The sequence below is a fragment of the Amphibalanus amphitrite genome, unplaced genomic scaffold (assembly GCF_019059575.1).
Source record: "Amphibalanus amphitrite isolate SeventyFive unplaced genomic scaffold, NRLGWU_Aamphi_draft 000062F_arrow, whole genome shotgun sequence".
Classification (NCBI taxonomy): Eukaryota; Metazoa; Arthropoda; class Thecostraca; order Balanomorpha; family Balanidae; genus Amphibalanus; species Amphibalanus amphitrite.
This window is the reverse complement of record NW_024881558.1, coordinates 57,996-83,430: the sequence shown is the minus strand read 5'-3', so window position 1 is coordinate 83,430 and position 25,435 is coordinate 57,996. Positions and strand designations below refer to the sequence as shown.

Here is a 25,435-nt window from a genome sequence, read left to right as displayed (position 1 = left end):
TTTGGCGGTAACATTTCTCAATTCCTCGAGGTAACATTACTGAAACCGACCAGAACGACCCCATAACATTTTATAACTGGTTCTACATTGGACAAAATTAGGAGTTTCTCACGAAATATAGGAGCCATTTCTCCATCGCCGCCACACGAGCACCACTCAAAGTTATCTCTTTGTAGGACATGGCCGCCATCGTCTGTCTGATCTGCGAACCCCTGCCTGCGAGCCTTTGCCCGCGCCGCGTGCCGTGCGATAGTGTCCGTCTGCGCGCGGTTTTAATTGGTGCCGTGGCCTCCCGGACGGCGGTTTGGACACTATCTGCCTGTATCGGGTCGGGGGCTGTCATCACACCTCTGCCAGCCATGCCAAACAAGGCGTCACACCTGTTCGATAAGACGGAACTAAAAACAATACGGACGATTCGCCATGCGTGTCACGTCCTGCGTCAGTCCGCACCTCTTCGGTGTCTATTATTGGCCGATGGAAGGATGTCGGGCTTCTCATGAGCCATCACTGAGCGCGCTGCACTCGGATGGGGCCGTCAATGTAGCAGTAAACTTACTTTTAGGATAAAGAATGGTCAATGGTCATGTCCATTTTAAAAACAGTAGGTACCTACCCTGCCTTTTTCTAAGATGGTATTTTTCATCGTTCACGTGAGGGCTTTTTTTGCACCCGCAACAGCTAGATACACAAATATTTATATGCCTATTGCCTATCCAATTACAAATCAGTCTCTGTGGCCTGTCAAGCCCGCTCCCGTGACTTCTATGTCCAGCATGTGAGGATTGTGTGCCCAACGCTCCGCGGCAGATGCATACCACAAGTCAAAGTGGGTGTGGTCGGTATGAAGCATCTACTTAGCAATTAGCATGTATCGCCAAACATGTGAGAAATGTCACCATCGCGAGAGCTCCGACCGCGCCTCCAGTCAAGGTCTCGACGATCGCATTACACCAAAATATGCATCACATTTTGTCACGTGTTTTCTTGTCTCTAAAGTCGCTCACCGCTGACGACCACGGTAACAAGCCTGACGGGACATGGTCAGTGACGTTAGACGTGCCAGCCTTGTCGAGGTGCTTCAGCGCACTAAATACCTCGCGGCCTCGCCTATATCCAGTTCCGCTCATGCTGCGCAGTGTGCACTACATACTCGACCGTACTGCCCCCTGGCAGCGTCCCGCATATCCTGAGGCAGGCAATATCCCTTCGGTATACCTAGGTCAGTGGATCTCGCGCCACCGGTCGCCCCAGGTCATCTCCCTGTCCACATTCACCGGTCGTCCGATCCGGTCACCCCGGGGTGTGTCTCCGTCACCGCGTCGTTGCCGATTAATCGCGACCGACGCGGCGGTGGCGGTGGAGCGCGGGTCTGTTTTTGGAGCGGCCGCGGCGCGTCCAATAACGGTCGGCGCCCAAACAGCGTCCGTCGACGCGGCCAAACACTTGAGCCGGCGTCCGGAGAGCGGCGGCCGCCGAGAGGCCCCGAGGGCGCCGGCCGAGCGCGCCCCGGCGCCCGCCAACACACAGAGTATCGACGGCGGCCGAGCGGCGGGACAGGAGGAGAAGGGAGGCGGGTCGGCTTTCCCAGCGGGCCGGCACACGCGCACCAGTAATTGTGAGGAAGCACGGCCCGGTGGCCGGCGATGCGCGCCTCCCAATTTGGCCGGGTCGCCAGCGCTCCGTGACCAACGCTCTTAGGGCCATTATGCATGCGCTATTGTCGTCGCCGACCAGCTGAGACGACGGGGAGCGTGCGCACGTCATCTTCCGCCCCCGGTGTCCGCCCCCGCCTTCCGACGAGACTGTCATGCCGCCGGTGCGCGGTCGTCGCTCCGCCGAGCATGGTCTGATTGCTCAGCAACAGGGCATCGAGCCGCTCGGCGCCGGTCATTCGTGAGATCAGCTCATTGCCGGTTAATAAGGCACCTCCCCGAGATTATCAATTTCAGAATGTAATGAGGCCGTCTCTCCGGTGCAGCAGCCAGCAGCGTAAAAACATGATTTGTTGCAGCGGCCGGCGGCGCTGGGCAGGACGCCGCGCCGCGCCGCGCTGCTGACCGGCTCATTACCTGATGAGCGTGGCCGTGTTTTTGTGGGCGGGCCATGCCGCGCGGCGCGCTCTCTGAGCTGTCCGGGCCATGCGGAGAGCTGTGCAGAGCTCAGAGCTGTGACGCTGACCGGTCGGCCGGAGGAGGGCGGGCGAACGAACCCATACCCCGAGCGAGCGGCGCGGTCAGAGCCGGCCGGCCGGCCCCGGCGGGTATCCCGGCTGGGAGCGGCGACGTGCAGAGATGAGCCTCATCAGCCGAAATGGTGGGAGGGAGAAGTCAAGTGGGGGTCAAATGGATAATTATGATTGGTCTTTTTGTGCGGGTTTGTGTTTCCAGTCATCGTACGCGGCAGTCAGCACGGACAATAGAAATACAAAGCGGAGCCGTGACGGGCGATATATGCGCTCATAGACGGAACAAAACATCCACTGAGGGAGATACACAAGACGGCCGGCCGCCCCCGGAGCAGACCGTCCGGCCGTCACTCCCCGCCTCTGCCACCGTCACTCCCCTATCGACCCTTCAGAGAACCCTCCTCTCTCGCGAGCAACGCATCATTACGCCCATTGCAGACGAATTTCTTTTCAGCGCGCGGCCGAGCCAATATCTCGGCCCGCTCGTAAATGGGCCCGCGGCCTGCGTACGAGTAAATCAAACAGTCGCGGCCCGGTGCGTCGCTGTCAGCGTCTCTTTCTCGGCCTAATGGCCAAGTTCGCCGATGATGATAATGGCTGGCGGATCGACGGACCTTTCGAGCGACCACCCGTCGTCGTCGAGAGCGTGCAGCCGTCAGCGGAACGGGACAAAAAACCAACCACCTCCCTCTTCCTCTGCTCAGGGCCGGGCGGAAACCATCACAGGCCCCGCCGGTAAAACAAGCCCACTTGAAACCAAACACGCCTGTGAGCGCTGCGGATATAGGCCGCGCACAATTCACGCGGCTGCTCTGAATGCGCCTCGGAGAGGAAGGCGGTGAGATCTGAGGGTGTCGGCGCCCTCTCCGTCGTCCCCCGTCAGCTGTCGTCGGAAGGTGACGGTGGCCGTTAGGTGCCACCGGCGGCTCACCAGGTGACCGCGACCGGTCCCGGTCGGAACAGCGCGCCCATCGTCATTCACCAGCGTCGGCGGATTGTGTTTCTCGTTGGATTCTGGATAGCGTGGCTCCCGCACTGTCCGAATACCAATGGAGTGTGGCTGTCCGGTGCCGACTGAACCGCCGCCAGTCGCCGCTGACCGGCAGCGCTCATATAGTCGCGCCGCGCGCTGACTGGAATGCTGAAACTGAATCATGGGTGTAACTTTGTATACTTTCGAGGTCCCATGTGGGACCCCAATGCGAACATTTGGGACCCCAATTGTCATTTTGGGACCCCAATAGTGGAGGCCCCCGAGACGCATCAGCTTCTTTGCAAACGGAGGTCCGATCAGGGGCGGCGGATTCGGGGGGCAGGGGGGGGGCGGCTGCCCCCCCTGGCAAAATCGTGGGGGGGCAAAAGTATCTTTTTGCCCCCCCATAATTTGTGACAAAGCTTAGACAAGAAACCATATGCCTGATTATTCTGTTCGATCATCTGAAGATGTAACCAGATGCCCATATACTTTCATACGTTGCCTTTCTTAAATGACAAGCGTTCGCGTTCAATTGAAGTTTTCCTCTCTTCAACCTAGTTTTGGAGGCATTATAAGCGTCAACGTGACGCAGCGGCAACCCAGGCCTTCAGTGACCGCTTACAGAGGCGACAGATACGGGGTGGCAGAGGAGGCATCGTCCCCTAAGAAACTTTTGGAGGAGGGGCAAACGTATATTCTTGCCCCTCCATAATTTGTGCCCTAAACATGAGGAAAATTTCCATAACCTGATATTGCAGCTATGCGCTCCTACAGTTTGTCCAACGTTGCCTTTTGAATATGTGTAAATGCTAACCATTTCCGCTTTGTCATTTTTTTGTCTTTTTAGATTCGATTTAGAGATATTTTAAGTGTGCAAGAGACGCAACTCATACCTTCAGTGGTCGTTTGCCGCTATTTTGTACCTACATAAATGCCAAATCGCAAGCGAGCGGAGACGGAAGGGCTAGCCATTCCGGACTGATGAGCGCTCATAATAAGCCACTCCCCTGATTCTTTTTTCAAGCGCAACAGTTTCCAGCGCATAAAATGGTAAACGCCGAGGTCGTACACATTGACCACATTGACCAATGCACGGTATGGTATGAAACCCAAAGACCAGTCATCAGAGATCTGCTTTGGGCATTCGGAGGCTTGTGTGGGGCCAGTGGGGCCAGTGTTAAAACTGGATGTTCACAGTTCAGTATCCGCTTTATTTCAGTTTTCAGTGTTTTCACTATTAAAAAAGTAACAATTAATGATGGAAACTTTTGAGGGTTAGGGCACTGATCATTAGTGCCCCCCCCCTCTGTCTAAAGGCTGGCTATAGAATAAAGAGCATCAAACACGAACAGTAGCGGCGGAACACCTTCAATTAAGGGGTGGGGGTGGGGAGGGGGGGCACTTCCGACTTTTGGTCCCATTCTTTTCATGCAACGCCCATAGGGCTAACGTTAAAATGCCAAAATCAAACGGGGGCACGGTGCCCCGGTGCCCTCCCCGTTCCGCCGCCTATGAACACGAAAGCAAAATCTAAGGCATTTTGGAAAAATGAGTACGCCCCGCAGCGTCCGATTACTACCATTTTCCAGTGGGTCAAGCCAACGGGGCCCAAGTCTATAATTGCACTTAAAGATAGCACTAACCTTGTCTCACTTTTCGTTGAAGTCTGTTGTCGAATGAAGTCGAATGGTTTCGGCCACAGACTGGCTGCACTGAGGTCGTTTGGTATGTGCAACTGTAATTAAAGCCACCTGAGGCGCCCTGACACCAGGAAGAAGCTGGCTTGGAAATGCTTCGTCTTTGCAGATATCACTGGCCACTGATTCTCGAGTGCCTGAACCGGTAGTTGTGGCAAAATTTGGTGTGATAATTTGGACCTTACCGCAGTCAGCGCACCCTAAAGCCCTAATAAAGAAACGCCCCACCCAGAGCTTCTGGATTCTCGTTCCAGTCCACCGTTCCTTCACCTCAGCCCGCCGCCACGCTCCCTCACCCTCCGTTCCCAGCTTGACGAGCGTTTGGGCCTTAGTTAAAGGTAGTGTGCCAGCTTTCTTGGACCGTATGGAGTTAATGGCCCAGATAAGGAGAACCGGATTTTTAGAACTTATCCATACCTTCAAAACTCATGGAAACGTCTTAAATTCTTCAAATTTTGAGTACCCCAGTGCGAAATTCGCCCCGACGGGTTGTCGGTCGTACCCCAACCACATTTCACACCACTATGAACAATAAATGCACACACCGAAATCGCTATTACCGATATGCTCATCCAATCAAGTTTCGATAAACCCGTTCATCATCAGCTCCTGCGGTTTCGAACACGCCTGTTAGGTGGTGCGGTAGACCACGCCCAAAGCCAGGGCCCCGGTAACGTGAGGTAGCCGAGTCAGGGCAGCGTGCGCTGACCCAAGCCGGAGCCGCGCGTCCTCCCGGTGTCATGTGATAGCCCGGGGGGATGCGGTAGACCGCGCCCAAAGCTGCGGCCCCGGCTTGGGTCAGCGCACGCTGCCCCGACTCGGCTACCTCACGTTACCGGGGCCCTGGCTTTGGGCGCGGCTTCTGCTCATACTTTGTGGTGCGGTGGTGGTGCGTCGGGCTGCGCGCTCTGACTTCGGCCAAGAAAAATGCGTCAGCTGATCATTGTCATTTCTGCCACTTGCGTGTGGTGAAATGGGGTCATAACTTATAAGACGGCTTTTTCATATCAATTATTTTACATAAAATCATATTTCAAACCATAAATAATGTTCGACAGCCAAATAAAAGAAACAATACCAATACGGGCTTACAGTTTAAGGCTCGACATTGTGTTGTCTACGATTAGACAGCTGATAACTCATTCCCGTACGTCGTATGGTCGTAACACTATAATGACCTTTGCTTATTGTCACAAGTGCGCCGCATTCGCGATTGTTGCCCGACGCCTGTTTGCAGGTGAGCCCACTACAGTTGTTATACATATCTAAAAACCGATAAACTTTTAGGCGAAAAAGGCACTATTCCAGGCCCATTTTTGATTTTTTTTTTTGCGATATTAGGTAAAAACAGAAGCTTCTTATCCTAGGAAAAATAAAATGGGAAAACTTTCAAAGGTGGCACACTACCTTTAAGCCTTGCTGTAGGCTTACTGTATAAACCCATCGAGACAGCCCGTCTCGGTGAGCTTATTTGGCCTTGGGGAGGGTTTCTGGCGGATCGCTGTCCCAATAGGTTTATATGCGACCGACTGTCTCTGAATGTTTGAGCGGTCTCCTCCCGCTGTGAGCTGGTTTCAGTTGATATCTGTTTGTTTGTTTGTTTGTTTGTTTTGTTGGGTTAGGCCCTTTCGATCCAATTAGACCATTTCAGAGCCGGGAGGATGATAGGATATAGGTGGAGACATTGGTGTGGGCAGGCACCCTAGTGAGTCGCCGGGGCTGAGCCCGTCCAGAGGACAGGCCACCCAGCCCCAAGGCACTCACTGCACCCGGCTACGGGGTGCGCTCCCTCAGGAGCAGCGGTGCCGCTCCAAGGGAGCAGCCCGCATGAGATAAAGTTGCCTGTCCAGCCCGGAGGGGGGTTGCGGCGTGGAGGAGAAGGATTTCAGTATCCTGAGTATAGAAGCACGGAACGGTGTTGATAATTGATATCTGTCTAAGAAATACTTTTTAAAGGAAGGTTAAACGGAAATTGAACGTAAAATGAACAGAGGAAATGGTAACGAGTTACCTCATTGCAGAGAATAGCGCTCGCCTACTTCAAAAGGTTTGGTACCGTTCTTCAACATCTGATATGCGATCGGGTTATGGCACAATTTTTCCCATTGGAGCTTTTTTGTAATACAGCAATACGAAAAGCGTTACATCGTCCACTGGCGGATCCAGGGAGCGGGCATTTAAAGCAAATATTTACTCCCCCTCTCCCTGGCCCCTGCATCGCCCGAAATAGACAAAACGTACCTTATGTTTCCTAATAATAACACTTTTATTATGTTTTTTTTTTTGCTTTATGCCGTTCAGTAGTAAGTCCGTAAGGAATCGAAATCCGAGGAGTTTTTGGATTTTGGACACTTTTTTTTGGGGGGTATGTCCCCTACAGCGTCGAAAACGCCTTTCTGGATCGGCCTATGACATCATCTCGACTGGGATCTTGCCCCCCCACGCCAAAATCGAATCCGCCGCCACTGGGTCCGATATTCATATAAAAGGTTCTCTGTTTAAATAGGAGGCCCCTTGGACAAATCGGAGGCCCTGTTGGACAAATAGGAGGCCCCCTGAACAAGTAGGAGGCCCCCTGAACAAGTAGGAGGCCCCCTGAACAAGTAGGAGGCCCCCTGAACAAGTAGGAGGCCCCCGGAAAACAGGAAGTCCCCTGGAGAAATAGGAGGCTCTCTGGACAAGTAGGAGGCCTCCTGGACAAATAGGAGGCCCTAGACAAATAAGAGGCCCCTAGACAAATAGTAAGCCCCATGGACAAGTAGGAGGCCCTCTGTACAAATAGGAGGCCCCCTGCAAAAATAGGAGGCCCCCTGGACAAATAGGAGGTCCTAGACCTAGACAAACAGGAGGCCCCTTTCACAAAAGGAGGCCCCTGGACAAATAGGAGGCCCCATGGACAAGTAGGAGGCCCTCTGTACAAATAGGAGGCCCCTGCAAAAATAGGAGGCCCCCTGGACAAATAGAAGGTCCTAGACCTAGACAAAAAGGAGGCCCCTTTCACAAAAGGAGGCCCCCTGGACAAATAGGAGGCCCCTTTCACAAAAGGAGGCCCCTGGACAATTAAGAGGCCCCCTGAACAAGGAGGCCCCCTGGATAAAGAGGAAGCCCCCTAAAAATAGGAGCCCTCTGGATAAATAGGAGGCCGCTTGGAAAATAAGAGGCTACTTTAACCAATAGGAGGCCCCTTGGACAAATAGGAGGCCCCCTGAACATGTAGGAGGCACGCTGGACAAATAGGAGGCCTCTTGGGCAAAGAGGCCCCCTAGAAAAATAACAGGTCCCTTGGACAAATAGGAGGCCCCCTGGACAAATAGGGGACCTCTTGAACAAATAGGAGGCTCCATGGACAAGTAGGAGCTAGAGGCTCTCTGTACGAATAGGAGGCCCCCTGGACAAATAGAAGGCTCCCTTAACAAAAAGGAGTCCCTTCAAAAAAAGGAGGCCCCGGGACAAGTAGGAGACCCTTGGACAAATAGGAGGCCCCTGCACAAATATGAGACTCCTAGTCGAATAAAAGACCCCTGGATAAATAGGAGGCCCCTGGACAAATAGGAGGCCCCTGAACACGTAGGAGGCCCCCTAGATAAAGAGGAGGCCCCCTGGAAAATAGAAGCCCCCTGGATAAATAGGGGACCTTCTGGAGAAACAGGAGGCCTCCTGGACAAATAGGAGGTCCCATAGACGAATAGGACGCCGCTTGGACAAATAGGAGGCGCCGTTAACCAATAGGAGGCCCCCTAGACAAACAGGAGGCCCTCTGTAACAGTAGGAGGCTCTCTGTACGTACAAGAGACCGGCGCTCGACCTGTAGAAGCTTAGCCGTATGTACGCTAGGAGGCTCTCTGTGCAAGTAGTCGAAGTAGGAGGCTCTCTGTACTGTACCTACAATTACAAATAAGAGGCCCCCTGGGTAACTTAGATGCAACACAAATCGGAGGTCACCTATAAAAAAGCGGGACTCTGTTGGAATACCTGATTTAATAAATTATTTTCCTGATATTCAAATTACTTAGGTAATCCTCGTCCGCACATGGGGGGGGGGGGGCAGTGGTTGCCACACCCCCCACCCCGACCTAGGTAGTTTTTTCTGCTCTGCACTAAACATTTTGATTGCTAGAAGTCGGATATTTCGTATAGCTGCTGCTCTATCCTTTTTTAGCGTCCACTGAAAATTTCAAGTTTCTGTAGTTTTTGGTTTCGGAGATATGACCTTATTCTTCAGGTAATGTCATAACCCAAATGACAAATACCCAATATCTTGCGTTGGCGTTGGGTCTTGTGAGCTTTTGACACCTTGATTTCGGCCTTTTTTGTCAGTCTTACCTCCCACCTATCATGGAACATGTTGTTCAATGATGTAGAGATGCCAGGGTCAGGGTCAAGGTCAACCTAGGTCGTCTAAAAATATTGCGTTTTAGGCAAGCTGAATTTACTTTCGTGAAGTTTCTTTGACTGTATTTTTGGCAAAAGCTTCTCAGTTCATGATCTTATGTAATATGGACACATTCACAGTCGGTGCACACATCAGTATACTCGTACACACAGACACACACAGACATACAAACACATGTCATTGACCTTGAGCTAACTTGACCTGAAATGACCACAGCCAGCAAAAACCTAGTCGGATAGTGTGACAAAGAGGTTCTAGCTGGCTTGGCACCACAATACGGCAGCGTCATCGGTACATGATGAGCAGCGCACGTGATATTCCAACGGGCAACGGTGACCCCAAACAGCAACATTCTTTAGTTTGACCTGACCTGGAAGGTCAATGACTGACCTGATGAGGTAAAATTGGTATCATTGGATTCGTCACTTCCCAAAGAATCTGTTGCTCTTGACCGCAAGGCTTAAAATCTTGTAAGAAAAAATTGTGGTGATGTCGAATAAGATACCTACACAAGCAGCGGGCCAACCCATCATATACCGATGACGCTGCCGTATTAGTGCCAAGCGAGCTAGAACAGCTCTTTGTCACACTATCCGACTAATTTGCTGGCTGTGGTCATTTCACGTCAAGTTAGGTCAAGGTCAATGATATGTGTTTGTATGTCTGTGTATGTACTGATGTGTGCACAGATCGGTTTGTGTGTCCCTATTACACTTGATCATGAAGTGAGAAGCTTTTACTAAACATACAGTCAAAGAAACTTCACGAAAAGTAAATTCAGCTTGCCTAAAGCGCAATAATTTTAGATGACCTAGGTTGACCTTGACCCTGACTCTGACATCTGTACATCGCAGAACAACATGTTCAATGATAGGTGGGAGGTAAGACTGGCAAAAAAAAGCCGAAATCAGCGTGTCAAAAGCTCACAAGGCCCATAGCCATCGCAAGATATTGGGTATTCGTCATTTAGGACATGACATGACCTGAAGAACAAGGTCATATCTCCAAACCCAAATGCCGCAGAAGCTTGAAATTTTCAATGGACGCTGAGAAAAGATAGAAAAGCAGCTATACAAAGAAAATCAGGTTTCTAGCTTTAAAAATGTTAAGTGACAAGTGTAGAGCAGAAAAACTAACTTGGGGGTGGCGACCCTCCCCCCAGGTGCCGGCGAAGGTTAACCCTCACACTTTCTGGGGTCGGCTTACGGCTAGATTCCTTGCGCAATGCTGTGCCGTTAATTTTTTTTTCTATTATAAAGGCATTGTGTTTTATTGTCAAAAGTGAAAAAGCCAGAAATTTTCGTCGATTTCGGATGCCGCGGGGGATAGTTACATACAATGTCACCCTGCTGGCCTGGATCCACCAGTAGGGTCAGGTGACCTACCATTTCTTTATCGATATTAAAAAAAAAAATCATGGCATCAGAGCTGTGACGAAAAATAAGTGGCCTAAATCCGATGAGAAAACTGGATTTGGGGGTACCCCATGTTTGGCTTCTGAGCCTCTGGTCCCCCAATGAAAATTTCTTAGAGGAGGCCCTGGCGTGGCTCGTAAATTACCGCTTCCGCAATTGGAGGCCCCTAATTGCTTGGAGGCCCCCACTAAATGGAGGCCCCCTTGGACGTTTGGGACCCCAATGGTGATGTCAAAGTTTCACCCATGAACTGAATGCGCTCCGGTGCGGATCAGACCAAGCCAACGTCGGCCGACCTTTGGCGGCATCAGCACAAAACTGACTCCAAACGAACGGGGCATCGAGTTCGGCTTCCGAATCAGCTCGAAATCCACAGCAAGCTGACTGGAAGCGGGATGAGCGAGCTCAGAGCATCAAAACGCCGAGCCGCAACGGATTCAAATTCTGATTGAATGCAAGCTGATCTGAGACCTAAGCTCGGGATGGTTCGAGCGCTGGGTCCAAGCCATTAAAAGCACTGTGCTCCAGCCGCCCGGAACACTGAGTTCGAGCTGGATTTCGGGGATCCAGCTCAGTCCGACTGGGCGCCTGAGGCTGGCACTGAGCTGACCCAGCTTTTGATCAAAGTGGAGCGCTGTAGCGAACACTGAGAGCGGTACTGAGCCAACCCAGTGTCCGCTCTGATCCGCAAATGCCCTAAACGAGACCAGGCCACCCTCGGCCTCTCCACGACTGACACAACAGCGCCTCTCAAACGGGCGTCAGCGCAGCGGAGAAACGGCGCCTGGTCAGTCGTCAGACGGTGAGCTATTTTTCGCGCTGGCTCACCTGGCTCTCGGTAATTACCGTCGGCACCGATAGATGTCACTGATACGCCACAGAGGAATGTCGGTAGACACCGACGGACGGTGGCACTCCAAACACGACCCGGCAGTTTGACATTATTTTGAGACTCGCCGGCGGGGCGGACATCAGATAGGCGGGCGGTAATTATTGGGGCGCCTAAACAGCGATCATCTGCTAGTTAAGTTTCCGCTCGTTAAAAGCATACGCATCGGCTTCCGTCTAAGATATTTCGCATCGAGATGTAGCCTTATCTCCCCTGCGTGTTTTTGTCGACCAGAGACCCATGACGTGCATTTAGCTGTGGAGCAATAACGAACATAATCGGCATTGCGCGCATCATCCACTAAACTTTACTGACACAAGAAACATGGGCACCACTCTGGCAGTTATTCACCCCGCATATCACGGGGGCTATTACGGCCAGATAGTCTCCCTCCCGGCGGAGGACGGAATGCCGTGGCGGTGACCACTCGGCTCTGTGGGACGCGCCGACCTGTGCCGGCCCGGATCGACCGTCACGGCACGGAATGTCGCCCCGGCTCTTATCACGGGGACCGTCGATGGACGCGCTAGTGGATCAGATCAGTGGATCAGATTGAGATCGGAGCTGCTGGCCAGCGCGGCGTCTGACCGAGCGGCAGGGCCGGCTTCTCGGAGTCAGACGGCCGGCCGGCTCCTGACCGGAGCCAGGTGGTCCGGGTCGGCTCTCCGGCAGAGTCGCTGGGAGTCCAGTATGAATTGCGGAGGTCTATCACGTTACCTACAGTTGATTGGTGTCGGTGTGTCCGTAGCATGACGCTGGAGCCTGGACCTGCCGCTGGACATGCGGACGTTCTTACGACAAGCCCTACATGATGCGTGATGTCAGGACCATACGTGCATGGCCATGGGTGACGAAACACCGTACTGATAAAGTGAGCACGAACCGTCTACCACAGGGGATGAATCAGACCCAACTCAACGTCCCGGTCTCCGGAATAATTCAGCCGAGCCATTGACTGGCGGGCTGGGAGCGGGTCCGATAGGACCTTTGGAAATATTGATCAGCGCTGGGTGCCGAAGATAGAACAAATCCACGAGTAATGTGCGGCTGATGTGAAAGGGGATGAGCTCCATAAAACACAGCGTGGCGGCGGTGGTACAGAGACGACGTTGAGTCAGGATTTGGGGCCGACGGGATTGGCCAAAGGACCAAAGGGGCATATGAGACAGCTACCGCTGCAATGCCTAAGACCACGGGATAGATGCATAAATACATGTACAAGAAAAAATGGTATAGAATAACAAATAACCGTCGGTACCTCAAAGTTCGTGTCACAAATTCCTCCATCAACATGAGGGTTACACATGGACACTTGGGCTCGACTGCTCCAGCTGTCTCATCCCTCACGTCTCGGTCTTCTGTCTGCTGTCCTCCAAAAGGACCCTCTGCCGACTCGGCGGTGGGCAGCGCCTCCCTCCATCGTGTCCTACGAGCGTCCATCCGTGTGTGATCATGCGCCAGAAATGTTATCGGCCATCACCAAAGGAGCCGCCCGTGTCGCCAGGGCACCTGGAATCACCCGAACGCGTCCCTTCTGTCCGGACCGACCCAGACCGGTCCTGGATGGTCCACACCGGACCATCATGGACCACCGCGGACCATTTGAGACCACCGCGGACCATAGTGGACCACGGCTCGGACCGGGTCACCGGGGCGCAGTCTATCCGGCTCCGCCGTCACCACGGCGCCTAATGGTCATTTCGATGTCCACGACTGTGTTGTTGACTTTTTGTTTTGGTCTAATGCAGTTTTAATGTAACGACGGGAGGGCGGGCGGCGGCCCGGCGGCCCGGCGGCTCACAGGTGATCGTACAGGTGAGATACCGGAGGTCGAGGCCGCCGGCCGGACGCACCTACCGACAGCCGGCCGCCACGGTTTGGCAGAGGACTTTAATGGACCGTTCCCGAGCCATCCCGGCCGATTAAATCTGCAGAGGATGGCCTTATCGAGACGCAGATCGGCCCAGGGATAAGGAGCTTGATTGATATTTCTTTCCGAGTGGCGGCATTAATTTCCTAATTGGCGGCCGTAATGTAAACAGTGAGAGAGCCGCTGTGTGTGTTTCGGCCGCCGGCCGGCGCTCGTCTTTGTGTGCCCGCCGCACGACATCCATCTTCCCCAGGGAAAGTCCATGAGCGTCCGGCAAATGGTCCTGGCCACTTTCCAGGCGCAGTTCGGAAGGCGCCAGTGACGCGCCCCGTCCGAAAACAGCCAGATGGTAGATCGAGCCCGCTCCAATCGCGGCAGCTGCTCGCCGGGCCAACTATGAGTTATACGGCGCACCTTTTTGCGTCTATTTACGGGCCGTGCTTTCTCAAACAGCGGGGCGTTTTAGTGCCCCCTCTCAACACGGCTCATCACGAGAGGGCCATCACGGCTCGCTCGTCTGATGGCCGGCCAATTTAGCGGGTCGGCCCGGCGCGCGGCGCCGCCCGCTGTTTACCGTATGCTGCAGGTCTCAACAGGCCGCTATTCTTCGCGGCTCTCGGCCGGACCAATTTCCGCTATCTGGCGGCCGTCGACGCGTCGGAGACGACGCTCGACGCGGAGAAGTTGCGTCGCTATCGGTGCCGACATCGCGCCGGCTGCATAGTGAGCCTGTCAGCCTGGCGGAAAGATAGCCGAGGACAGTGCCGGCCTTCCGGCGAGCCGCGGACGCGCGCAGGAAACGGCAACAATGGCAGGCCGGCCGCACCAAATAAAATGCTCACTGTCTGGTGTGATTTAGAACGCAGACGGAACGCCGCCTGTTTTCCTCGGGGAGAGATACTGTTTTCCGACGGGTTTGTTTGGCGTGTTGTTTTGAAGAGCGAGAATCGTTTTTGCCCCGTCCAGACCGTCGTTCTTAAAAGTTTCATCGGCCGAGAAGTTGGTGGGCTTAAATCAAATGCGACAGGAGTTTGGAGCTATTGGCTGGGGCTGACTGAAGGGGCACATCACTTCCCATTGGTCCGTGGGGGTCAGGGTGGGTCGCAGGGTCGGGGGAGAGCACGGTACATCGGTCAGACGAGCGGACTCTCCAAACTTGGGACGGCTGGTTAACAAACTCACATAGTCGGCTGGCTGAGAGCGACGGCCGAACTGCACCGGACCATGGCGTGTTTCGCGGCGTGTCAGATCCTATCTGTCAAACTCAACAGGGCCAAATGGTCCTGAAGCGAGCCCTGGGCCGGCTGCCTGTGCGAGTTATGCAGTCAAACTGGCGAAACGGTGACCGTCAGTCACCATCTGGGCCGCCGCAATTATACTTTCAATTAGGTACGTTCACAGAAAATGTTATAGAGCTATAACAGATGCTGAATTGAACGGCTGAAATGCTGCAGACATTCCGTGAAAAATACTTGTTAGGTACAGAGGACATCGAAGGATCCGGGTAGGTAACGACAAACTAGTCACCGACATCAATTACAGAGTAATTAATAGCTGGATTCCAAGATTCTGATTGACATCAGTGTAGTGATAGCGGAAATCACATTAGTTGACGTCGATAGGTATAACGAACAACTGTGGCTGGACAATGGACATTGCCAGATTCCTTAGTGGCGTGTCCAGCTATAATTCAGGATGAATTAATTAAACCGTAATGTGTGTGGATTGCAATGACAGCAACAATATAACAGCAGTCATGAAATCTCTGCCACATTTACACAATGCATACCATCACGCTCAATTCTTTCAAAGACCCACAGGTTTCTGTGAGGGCCCAGTTCATATAGAAAAGCCAGAAGGCAAATGTCACTTTTCCAAAGTGCCACCTTTCAAAGGGACACTTATGGTAACATTGGTGCCGGTGTGTAAGGGTGGCTATATAAACCTTTCTGTCGGGACCCCCTTTTCAAAAAGTGTCCCTTAGCAGCAAAGGGGCTCTATATGAACTGGGCCCTAGGTTCGTCCACCTTTAGCTCAGAGGCAGTTAGTTTCCGCTAGTCAGTGGTCAGTCAGACCCCCCTCCCCCATCCCCACGGTTCATGACCGCTACTCCAGAGGCCGGTCTACCCTGACCTTGGCCGCGGCCCGCCGTGCCGAGAGCAGCTACTAAAGCGTGTACGTCCTGCCGGCGACGCAATGGCCGGCGCCAGCCGCTCGCCGAGTCCATATCTATATATTTGGAGGCGACAGAGACCATTGTGTGTTTAAGCCGCGCGGTCAATTTGTATGCAGAAGTGATGGCAGCGCGCTCAGTTGGTTCATTGTTAATGGGTGCATTTAGACCTGACGTAATGCAGATGCGGTCGGTTTAGGGCGTACTGGTGATAATTTTCTCGCGCCCCTAGCGGACCGAGGCCGGCCAAATTTGGCGGAAATGCTGGGCGGATGCGTGGAATGACTCACGTGTTCGCCGAAACCCTTTGGTGGCCTGATGGCGGCTTTAGTGAATTGTGAGGACATTAGCATCGCCGTCTTCGAGACGTGCAGGACTGTAAACTGGCCATTAAAATGGTGATATATTCGTTCGCTAGAGACCGGTCGACAAGTTGGCTGATCGTGGCGCGGTCTGGGAGTCTGATCTGGCTGTCAAATGCAATCACCCTGTCGTCAGGCCTGTACTGATCGGTCGGTGACGGTACGGCGCTGGTTAGAATCGGTCACATGGCTCCTGACGGTTGTGGATATGTGCACCAGTGCCCCTCGGACCCTCTTATACGGCCTTGCTCGGACCTCCTCCCCACCGTTTTAATGTCGACTTTTCGAAAAAAAACCCGGTCCGGACAGCTCCCAAGCTTTTTGAGCCGCCTGGCGATGGACGACTCGGCGCCACCGTCACGAATTAGACTTTCATCGTCGGCTGGTGGTGGGCCCGGCGCGGCGGGTCGGTCGGCCGTGCTGAGGGCTGGGTCCGGGCGGGTCGACTGCGCGCCGCAGCGACACTAGCGCCGCCTAGCGGGAGCGGCGGTGAGCGGCCGGCGGAGCGTCCGGCCACGCACAGTCGGCCGGCGAGATTCAGAGGGGAGGGTCGCAGCGAACGTCGCGCGTACACCGTGAATACCGGCGTGATCAGGAGAGACTGAGAGACCGTGTCGTGAGGAGAGAGGAAGTGGTGCGTTACAGAGGACAGACAGGAGTAGCCGGGATACCCGTAAGTACAAATATCGAGCGGAACTCTGGATTGTGGAGTGTTGTGGACTTGGCCGTTACGTGGGGGAGACCAGTGAAGCTGAAAAATCTGATAGGGTATTTTGTGAAACTAAATTACGGCATTCGTTTTAACACATACTGCATCGTTATTGAGGAAGTTGTCTAATTCAATTATTCACATTGTACTTGTACAATAAACGTGCGCGGTCTGTCCATTGACGTGTGTCGTAACGACATCGAGGTTGATGCAGCTCCGATCAAAATTGATTCCCAAACTGGAAATGGTATGCCCACAGCCCGCTGCCTGGTAACCGTAGTAGTGGCGTTTTCACATGATACACTTGATTTAAAACTGCTCGATACATTTTCCCGGAATCTCAGTCGGTCCAATTCTGCAAACTATTGCCACCGAATGCGGTCGGCGCGGGGAACATATTAGGCTTTATACCAACAGACAATGCCATGTCGACATTGGCGTTCTTTTCGTGTCGGCCACAAACAAGTGGTCTGCACGCGATTGGTATTGCGTGTCGATCAGTCGCCACCGGTCCTGGCACTGGTCGGTCGGGCGGCGCCGCGCCGGTTTCCCCTCGGCTGCGCTCAACAGCAGCAGCAGCAGGATTCTTCCTGGTCGGGCTGGCCGGCCTTCGGGAGTCTCCGCGTGTCGTGCCGTTTCACTTTTATCAGAGACTGCACTGGTCAGCTCCAAGTGTCTGAAGAGTGATATTTAGTCCTGTCAGTCACCCGATCACGCAGTCAGTCGCCTTCACAGGCAGTCAATAGCTGTCCTATGTATAACCAACCACACGCAGTTCACTTTGTCCTGGACGGCTAGCCCTTCAGCCAGTCACCCAGTCACCCAGTCCACTCAGCCATTTATCCTACAACAGCGTCTGAGTCGGCGAGCTCTCCTCTAGAAAACGAGTCGAGTTCACTGAACTCGAACAAACAGACCTGTCGCCGAGGCCGGTGGGCCAGACACTAAAAGCGTGCCAATGTCTTGTCACGTCCAGTGAAGTGTTCCCTGAGGGGCCGTCACCCGGCGGCAAACGGCGCTCGATCCGACCCGGCCCTGCCGTCGGCACCGACAGGGCACATCGCCACAAAACGCCAAGGCTTGCATTAATAACGCCGACCCTTAGGCAGATTAGTTTTCGTCGTTAGTTCGGGCTCCGGTAGGCTCCGGCAGGCTCCGGCTGGCGGCTGTCTAAGTTAGCCCACGGAGGAAGGGAGGAGCTGCGAACTGGGGTGCAATGAGGTTCCGAACAGGTCTCCCGGGACAAAGTATCTTTCGCTCGTACTGCATCGCTCAGGTCGATGGGGTCAAGTTCTTCGAAACTGGTGAAGAGTCTTACTTGGATAGTTCATGTATGCATAGCGGAAAGTCTCTGCATGTTTGATACTATTAAAACTCTTCCTCGAATCCGATCAAATATGTGTTTTAAACTTTGTTCCTGGCAGTTGTCGTGCCATCCAGGGGCTAATGAATGGCCAACTAACTTTGGTGTACTAATTGTGTGTGCCATGTCGTCCAATTTCGCACCATTGGAGGACGGCGCCATTATCGTTCGTTATTGGCCCTTACAAGGACACTGTTGCAATGTATGGCGGCACCCCACACCACTAGCAGGGGCGCGCCGGGCGAGCAGGGCTGGGGACCGGCACCTCTGGCACCCGCTGTGGAATGTGCCCTCGCGCGGTATGTACCAACACCCGTCCCCCACTCGACGACACAACCATGCACACAATCAATACCATCAACCGTAAAACTCTCCGGGGAGCTCAAAGGCGCGCGCGTGCCTGCCGCCGTCCGCCCGGGCCAGCGGGCGATTTGACAAGCTCGGGCGCGGCGGGACCCCTTATCGGGGCTGCTGGCGCGGCGCCGGCGCCGACGCAGGGGTTCCACCGACCCCGGGGAAATGGTGCGTGCTCAGAGTAACGCGGCGCCGGTTCGGCCGCCGTCTCCGCCTGCCGGAAGGGCCTGTCCTGTGTCGAGCGGAGCCGAGCCACCGCCGCCGGCGCCAGAGCGCAGCCCGCTGATTTGATTGCACTTTAGAGCCACTTACAATCGACTTCTTGTAGTCGTTTTTATCGCCAGACATGCGAGCTGCTCATGAACCTATCCGGTTTAATGTCGTGGAAATGCTGCTTTTTGTGGCTGACATCGGCGAGTTGCAGGCCGTATTTTAGCGGCGGAAGTGTATCGATTCGCCCTATCACTGGCCTGAGTAATGGCGCTGGAGACGGGCCACAGACACGACACGGTCATTCATCAGCCGAGGGCAGCGGCCGGTGCAGCGTCCCCGTGCCGTGACCCCGCCGCCGGTGACCTGTCATCCCTGACCCCTGACCTGAGGCCGGGCATGTCACTCTCCTCAGGGAGCGATACTCTAATCGCACGGTGACGTCAGATAGAACAGAGCTCCAAAGTCCAGGACTGGGCTGCTAGGGATGGTGTGTTTACCTTCCGAGGAAATATGATGAGGCTGATCGGAGCTTCATGCAACGGGACTCATGAGGTCTCCTCTCTAGACGGAATCAGATATGCATCGGGCATATATGCTACATCACTAATCGCTACAAGCTCTGCCCTAGTCACTGTCAATTATTTGATATGTAATGCTCTCAGCTTTTCTCAAACTGCACGAAGGCTCTCACCTTTCTCCCTATCAGACGGGCGGGAGACTCTCCACTGCTCCGGCACAGTCCCGTCTCTCCCCAGCGCCGTTCCGTGCCCGGAGCTCTCGGCGTCACCGCCCCGGGGGATGGTCGGTCGTCGTCAGCAGCGTCGGGCGCGACGGAAGGGTCGCCGCTCTCTGCCCCGCTCCCAGAGGACCGGCGCCGTGTCGATACATGCCAAATTAGATTCCTCCTTCTCCTCTTTCTCCTCCACCTCTCAGCTGCTACCACGGCCGCTGCGGACTGGCTGGGCTCTGCCGTGGGTCACCAGCCGAGCCATTCTGCATCGGGTCTGTCCCTGTCCGTTCCCGGACCGGCCCTGTTCGTTCCGGGTCCGGCACGTATCGACCGAGCTGTGCGGCTGCCCCTCAGTCGAGGAGCTGTTTGTGGTGCGGTCGTCCGCGTTGGTCCAGCCCTCAGGCTTTTGTTGGCTCGGTGGCGGACGCGCTAGAGCTGCCACCGATACGATCGCCATTAGGGCATCTTTACAAGTTCTCTCCAGGTTTGCCTGCGATGGTATCGAGGCTGACGCAGCCCGGTGAGTTGTAGGCCGGCGCGGGGGCGGTTTTTGCGCGGCTGTCTGGCTGGAGACGCAGTGCCACCGTGCGACCACCGTCAGATGAATCCTCCGTCGGGCGCCCCCGTGAGGCACCCCTGTCGGGCGTCACCGCGGGGCGCCGTGGGGCGCCCTGCCCAGGAGCTGCCAAAGTACCGTCCTGCCGGGCGGCCAGCGCCGCGCGTCGGGCGCCGCCGCCCAGGGGGCGGATTAATGGCTCGGTTTTGACCGCCGTCAGTCAGACCTCAGATGGGCAGATAGCGTCGCCGGCCGATCGGCGGAGCGACAGGCCGCTGAGCGCCGCACACCGCCGCCGAGCAGCCGAGCCGCTGAGCCCAGCCTTCGCTGGTTCGTCCGCCGCACGCCAGGGAGCGCGGCGACCCTCAGCGCTGCCGAGCCGCGGCCGTGCAAACCACCATTTGGGCTGCATTAACCAGGCCTTGAACTCGGGTCAATTCGCGTGTAAACACGGACCTTCCTTGTTCTGACCCGTGCAATTACCTAATTACCGGATATAATTATTGCCGAGTGTTATCGGGGACGGGTTTTTGCGGCGGCACTGCGTTTGGGAGCGGGACGCGTTTGCGGTCAGGTGGCTGAGAACGACAGCTGTTCGAACGGAGTAGCGACGCCGCTGGCTAAAACGACTGCGAACGCTACCAGCCCTGTCTGTGGAGGTCTGTGGAGGCTGCTCTGGCTCTGGGGGACAGCTCCGGCGCAGTGACAGGATTGCTCGGCGTGGAACAATGCCCGGCCAGGAAGCCGGCGCGGGCCGCGGAACGGGGGATCGGTTTTTGCCGTGTATAGCTCCGTCGGCCGGTGCCGACTCTAGGAATTCGCCGCACGCCACCGGGGCGGGCCGGCTGTCTCTCTGGACCTGTCCTATCGCAGGGCTGTATCACTACAGGGACAGAGGAGGCCGGCTGTTGACCTTTAGTTCGGACCGGCCGGGCGCGGTCGGGCCCGCCTAAAACAGCCCCGGCGAGCGGCATTGGTCACGGCCAGGAGTTCCCACGGTTAGAGGACGCACGGGCCCGGACCGGTCGGTCCGGCGAGGCTCACTGCCGCCTTATTTGGACTGATATACCGCTGGTGGCTCTTTTTAACGCCGCGACCGATCGAAGGTGAACATGGCTCACGGAATGACAAACGTTTCAGCTCGCAGCGCAGCGCAATAATCAGTGCAGAAAGTTAGCAAACTTAACGACACATAGCAACCACTTCGCCAAAATAACCAAAGTTTCGAGATGCACCTCGATTCTCTTTTACGTTTGAGGCCCTCACTAACTTTACACCCAGCCCTCACAACTTTGCAAATTAAGTTGGTGAAATCTGATTAGACGGCAGATTTCGGCGGCCGGTGTGACCTTCCCGTTTGGGCCTGTTCTGGCGTTATTTCGATCCCGAGACGGCCCCGTTTCACTGGCGGCAGGCGGGCGGGTCGTGACCGGCCTTGGCTGACCGCCCTCGCCGCCGGTCGGCCGTGCGTGCCCGGCTCAGAGAGCGGCCGCCGGCGCCTCTCGGCTCATCTCGCCGACGTCCAGTCGCGCCGCGCGCCGCGCCGCGAATGCCAATGTGGCGCGGTGGCGGCCGAGACGGCGCACACCCGCGGCGCGGCGCACGCAACGCCGCCTCGGTGGCACCTTGGCACGCCCCGAACATGACAAATTGGGGCGGATGCTGGAACACCAGGCGGGCCACACCAACCCAATTTCTCCGCTCCTGGCCGTTTGTTCCACCAGCGTCACATAAAACTCGTACGCTCGAAATAACTTCCGATGCGAGTATTTCGCATTACATAACGCTCTCGAGCTCGGACAAGGATCCATATATGAATTCCACGCATGTGATCGGATGTCAGTATCATAAGGAGAAGACTGAAGCCTGCTTGAGCCGGTACTCCTGCTCAGTCATACGCCACTGCCTGTTGAGCCGCGCTCTGAGTTGGCAATGACCGGACGATAGTGCGCCGGGTCGCGCGTGCTGTGTTTGTGCGCCCAGCCAGTCCACCGGCCGTGACCCGTCGTATTCGGCACACGACGCACTGACGTCAGCCCTCGTGCACGGTGCGTGCCTGGCAGAGGGGGTATAGTGACAGGCGGCTGGGATGTTGCCCTGACGCCAGCTCAGAGCGTCAGGAGCCGGGGAGCGGGTCTGGAGCCGGTCTGGTATGACCGCCCGGGCCTGGTGGGACCGCCCGGCGCGAGCTGATGTGTACGTGACGCCAGCCGGTTATCTCATCGGCCATAAAGGCGTGGGAATGTACATACGGCGCCGCTCTCTGGCGGCTGAGGTCAGGGCGCGCTGACCACAGGCCGGTCTGCTCCGGACGCTGTGCACATCAAGTCACCACCAGCTCATCAGTCATTCGAATTTCTCCCTCAGTCAAGCACAGTCTCGCTTCCGTCTGTACCAAGCGCATGGTCTCTGTCCTGCATCCCAGACTCGCCTGCGCTGCATTCTCTCTCGGTCAGCGCCGCACGGTGATGGTGGCGGGTGCGGGGGCGGCTCCTGGACCCGAACAGAGGCCGCCCTGTCCCGCTGTCGGCTCTGCTGTCCCACGGCGGGCCGGAGCAGGGTACGGCGGCCGCTCTCCGTGCCCGCTGCTCAGTGCCCTGCCGGGGCGGGTGTGTTTATTTACACTGCCCGGGGTCGGCCGGCAGGGCGGACCGGGGACCGGGGCGTCAGCTGGCGACCCTGACCGCCGGCCGCACCTCTGTGCGACACCCCTGTTCCGCTCCGCTGGAGCCCCCACGCAGCTCCCTGCGCCGCGACAGACCCCTGATTGCTCCCTTCGACTTCTGTCTCAGTCCTGATCCACCGAAAAACAAATGACCACCCAACAACAGGAGCTGGACATAAATTGGGAGGTCTCTCCGTCACCACTTTTGCTTACGTCTGCTTCTGTTCAGTTTGTTTTCGTTTGAAATCGCCTGCGCCCCGGGAGCTGTAAAGGACCCAGATATATTTACGCGTCAGTTTGTCGCACAAGAACACCACTCGGTCCACCGGTCCAACGCGTTGTTCCTACACGTCCCGTGACACTGTTTGGTCCGCGCGGCCCTCGACATTTCCCCACACCGCCAAAAAACCGTCCAACAGACTCTGATGCAGAGTGCGTGCGATCTCCGGCCGGCGGTGAGTCAGTCGAGCCGACCGGGTGGACGGATGGCCTCTCGGCCGGCGGACAGATGACCTTTCGATCGCCACTCGATGCTGCGTGTCTCACTGTCGACCGGCGTCAGGTCGACCTCGTCACCGCGCCGGCGGCCGTCACTCTCTGTCCGACAGGCAGTGTGTCGGTCGACCGGCCCGCGACCGGCGCGGCCCGGCGCCGGTTCTTCTACCCCTTGATGGACGCTCGCGGTCGGCGCCCGCCCGACGGTGCCTTTGTCAGTCGGGTCAGTCGACAAGGACCTGTAGCGGACGTGTGTCTCGATGGTCCGCTCCGCCGTGCGGCCGAGGTGGTCCGTCCGTCCTCCGGACATTCTCCTGTCCCCAGACAGGTTTTTCTCATGGTGATTGTTTCTCGGCGCGCGTTCCAGTTTCAGCGTGCGTCGGCGGCCGTTCGAACTGAGGCGCGCGGCGGGGGGTTGGTGTCCGTTAGGAGGCGGCCGGCTGGTCCGAGAAGGCGCCGTGTCCACTCGGTGCGTCACCCGCCGTCCATTTGGCGGTCTCTGACCCGCCATATATCTCCGCCAGCTGGCCGTCGATCGGTGGCCTTTGGCCCTCGCTGGCCAGCTCCGACTCACAGGTCTCTCCGGCGCGACCTGAGCCGGACCAGCAGATACTGTGATCAGCGGCTCGGTGAGCAGCTCAGGTAGCCCGGCTCTCCCGCGTGTCTCTCCACTCTCCACCGGGCCGGGCTGACCGGGCTGACCTCCGAGACGCTGCTGACCGATCGCCGCAGGCGGGAGGCGGGAGTGGATCGCGTGCGGCCGCAGTCTGGCCCACCCGCCTCCCGAGCCGACCGCGGTGGCCGGGCACCTGGTGTGTCATCAGTGGCAGCCATCACCGCCGCCGCCGCCGCCGCCGCGACGTCCAGGTACTTCACCAAACACCCGGCGGGCCGTCATTACACCGAATTAGCGGCCGACAGGTAATCAAAAACAATACCTGAACCAATCACTCGGAAGCGGCCGCACACAAATTACAGCGCGCGACCGAGCGAGAGGCGCCGGCGCGAGCGGCTGCTCCGTGACGCCCCGCTGGCGCCACCTGGGTCCGAACAGCGAGGCACCTTGTTAATATTCAATAAAAATGATGGCAACTATGCGCTCTGAGTGCCCCAGGCCGGGATGGGCGTCTTCGCGCGGCGTCTGCAGACGGTGCCGCGTCATGCGCGCTCTCGGCGCCGCGGAGCCGAGCACGGTCGAGGGGTGGCGGCTGAGAGTAGAGTGAGTCGCGCGCGCACGGCCCACCGCTCCGCGAGTCGCCGCGGACAGAGCGCCTTTGTCAGACGGTGATGAGAAGACGGCGGCCGGCGGCGCGGCGGACCGCTCCTTGGGGGCACGGGTGAACAACGAACCGGCGAAACGCGCCCCAGATATGGTCGACGTCCCGCTCTAATTGGATACATAACACCCGGGCTCTCCTAGTTGGTTTCATCAGGGCTCGATATGCTCCACATACGACCCAAGGCGCTGTGTGAGGTCAATATATCGGATCTCGGAAAAGGCAGGTGAAGCATCCCACCGTACTGCGCATCGCCTTTTCGTCTGGAAAGGCAGCGCTCGGCAGCGCTAGGCAAGCACCGTGGGCAGGTGAGAAGAAAAACCGTAGGAAACTGGTGATAATCTCACACCATGGTGAGAAGGCGAGACTGTGCAGGGTGTGGACGATCTGGGATCATCCCTTACCGTTCGCCCCGTCTCTCCACCGTTCGCAGTGCCGCCGGATCGCTGCTGCGCCGGCGGCAGGAGCGGCAGGGCGGCATTATGGCGGCGCGGCTCACCTGGCGGCGCACAATAGCGCCGCGCGACGGGGGTCGCGCCGCCGCCGCCCAGCCTTTCAGCGCGCGCTCAGAGCACCGGCCCGACGGCGCGAGCGGCCTATTTTCTAACCCCGCCGGCCGGTGAGGGATTCAATGGTCGCAGTTACCTGGGGAAAATTTCGCAGCCATTCGCCGTCATTTGCCCCGCGGTGTGTTTGACCTGCAAGGCAAACTCTGGCTGTGTGCCCGCCGGCCGTCATCCCGCGTCGACCCCGTCGTTTGCGACGGTCCGTCGTCAGCGGTGGGGCGTTGGGCCTGCCGGCTGGGCGGGATCCATTATCGCCCGTGCGATCAGCGCCGGGGGCGTGTCGGCATGGAGAGCGCCGGCCGGCCAACAATTGGCAAACACGGCGGGCAAACAGAGCCCGGCTCGGGCGAGCTGCGGTCGAGCCGATCCGGCGCGGCGCCGCTGTTTGCCGAGCTGTAGCCGAGATGATTCCGGCGGCGACATGGTCTGAGCCGGCGGCTTACAGCCCTGCGACGAGCTGTCAGATTGGCTGTATTGTGACCGAGCGCGGCGCGGAGATGGAAGAGAGCTTCAATGGGATACCGTTACCGGTCGTCGAAATCCG

General features: G+C 56.5%; 1 protein-coding gene across 1 annotated transcript in view; it reads left to right on the top strand.

Annotated features, from left to right (window-relative positions):
• Positions 1–16,499: 16,499 nt before the first annotated feature.
• Positions 16,500–25,435, top strand: part of LOC122378639 (plexin-B-like) — a 65,600-nt gene continuing 56,664 nt past the window's right edge. The window contains 1 exon segment of the mRNA XM_043359893.1: positions 16,500–16,636. The gene's annotated coding sequence lies outside the window, so the exon portion shown is untranslated.